General features: G+C 36.1%; 1 non-coding gene across 1 annotated transcript; it reads right to left on the reverse strand.

Annotated features, from left to right (window-relative positions):
* Window positions 1-2,206: 2,206 nt before the first annotated feature.
* On the reverse strand, window positions 2,207-2,278 carry TRNAC-GCA (transfer RNA cysteine (anticodon GCA)). The gene has a single exon. It is a non-coding gene; the product is annotated as a tRNA-Cys (tRNA).
* Window positions 2,279-2,540: the final 262 nt, after the last annotated feature.

Consider the following 2,540-nt stretch of genomic DNA (forward strand, 5'->3'; position numbering starts at 1 on the left):
TTTAATTAATTCTAGTCTCTCTGTTCAATCCAAAGCAAATGAGTGGATTTTAAAATTAGCTGTTTACTGTATGTGATGAAAGAAAGTAGAATGTGTTAGACCAAATAACTGATGATTTAATGCTCTCAAATCAGTATGGAGATGTTTTAACCCAACAGTCATTATTCATTTATTATTGGATAAGTTCAATTCGACTTCTTTTCTTAAATATGGAGTCTACTTACTATACTTATATTTTCTTGTATTTAATTATTTTTTTATTCGATAGGTACCATAACCACCTGTCATAACTATGGAAGGAAAATAAGCTGAAATCTATCACTCTATTATCCTTTAATTCTATCCTAGTTTGCTTCCCTCTGGCTTGTCCTTAGTATGTATATGTAGCTCATATTAGCATGTGAATTTTTGAAGTGCCATTACTCTCACTTAACATTATAAACAAACATTTTCAAATTATAAGAATAGAAACATATCCATAATAGTTAGTGGCAATATAATATTCTGTCGTGTATTAGATCTCCCCAAATTTATTTAACTACCACCAAGTTTGGACTTTAAAACCAATTTCCATTTTCTTTGTATAGGAATTAGTATTGTAATGAAAATTACCTTAGTTTATTTTCTTCCGTATTTTTTTAGGACAGTTATAACACTTTCGGATTTACTTGGTAAAGAATAGAAATATTTTTATATCTCTTGTTTCACATTAGCAAAGTGCTTTTTGAAAAGGCTGTCTGATTACACTCCTGCCATAATATAGAACTTCATTTTCCTCTGACAATCTAATTAATGAAAACATTGGTACTTCATGGCTGTTTTCATAGCAGTGTTTTGGCTACTTCTGAGAAACCCTTTGTCTCTCTTTGTTTCACTGTTTGTTAATAACTGTTCTCTCTATTTTGTGAAATATTACATATTACTGCTTTATTTTTTAATTTATTTATTTTAATTGGAGGTTAATTACTTTACAATATTGTATTGATTTTGCCACACAACAACATGAATCCACCACAGGTGTACATGTGTTCCCCATCATGAACCCCCCTCCCACCACCCTCCCTGTACCATCCCTCTGGGTCATCCCAGTGCACCAGCCCCAAGCATCCTGTATCATGCTTCAAACCTGGACTGGCAATTCATTTCATATATGATATTATACATGTTTCAATGCCATTCTCCCAAATCATCCCACCCTCCCCGTCTCCCACAGAGTCCAAAAGACTGTTCTATACATCTGTGTCTCTTTTGTTGTCTCACATACAGGGTTATCATTACCATCTTTCTAAATTCCATATATATGTGTTAGTATACTGTATTGGTGTTTTTCTTTCTGGCTTACTTCACTTGTATAATCAGCTCCTGTTTCATCCACCTTATTAGAACGGATTCAAATGTATTCTTTTTAATGGCTGAGTAATAATCCACTGTGTATATGTACCACAGCTTTCTTATCCATTCGTCTGCTGATGGACATCTAGGTTGCTTCCATGTCCTGGCTATTATAAACAGTGCTGCGATGAACATTGGGGTACATGTATCTCTTTCAATTCTGGTTTCCTCAGTGTGTATGCCCAGCAGCAGGATTGCTGGGTCATAAGGCAGTTCTATTTCCAGTTTTTTAAGGAATCGCCACACTGTTCTCCATAGTGGCTGTACTAGTTTGCATTCCCACCAACAGTGTAAGAGGGTTCCCTTTTCTTCACACCCTCTCCAGCATTTATTGCTTATAAACTTTTGGATCGCAGCCATTCTGACTGGTGTGAAATGGTATGTAATTGTGGTTTTGATTTGCATTTCTCTGATAATGAGTGATGTTGAGTATCTTTTCATGTGTTTGTAAGCCATCTGTATGTCTTCTTTGGAGAAATGTCTCTTTAGTTATTTGACCCATTTTTTGACTGGGTCGTTTATTTTTCTGGAATTGAGCTGCAGGTGTTGCTTGTATATTTTCGAGATTAGTCGTTTGTCAGTTGCTTCATTTGCTATTATTTTCTCCCATTCTTTTTTTTTTTTTCTCCCATTCTTAAGGCTGTCTTTTCACCTTGCTTATAGTTTCCTTTATTACTGAAACTGAAACTGAAGTCTCTCAGTCGTGTCCGACTCTTTGCGATCTCATGGACTGTAGCCTACCAGGCTCCTCAGTCCATGGAATTTTCCAGGCAAGAGTACTGGAGTGGGTTGCCATTTCCTTCTCCAGGGGATCTTCCCAACCCAGGGATCGAACCTGGGTCTCCTGCACTGCAGGCAGATGCTTTACCATCTGAGCCACCAGGGAAGCCTCCTTTATTACTACTCATCATTTATCCAAGGAGTCTTTTGACTGACTTGAGGGCAAAGATCCATGAGGTAAAACAATGGTCTCAAATCATTATATGACTATCCCAATGGTGTTCTCAACCTCCACAAAAATTTATAAAGATTTACCTTGTCCTAAGTATGCAGGGTGTACATAAATGATAATTCCATTTAAATTTTAATCATTGGAAGTTAACAAATATACACAAAAACCTGGGTCACACATGTGAATATAAGCTTTT

The sequence above is a fragment of the Ovis canadensis genome, chromosome 4 (genome assembly GCF_042477335.2).
Source record: "Ovis canadensis isolate MfBH-ARS-UI-01 breed Bighorn chromosome 4, ARS-UI_OviCan_v2, whole genome shotgun sequence".
Lineage (NCBI taxonomy): Eukaryota > Metazoa > Chordata > Mammalia > Artiodactyla > Bovidae > Ovis > Ovis canadensis.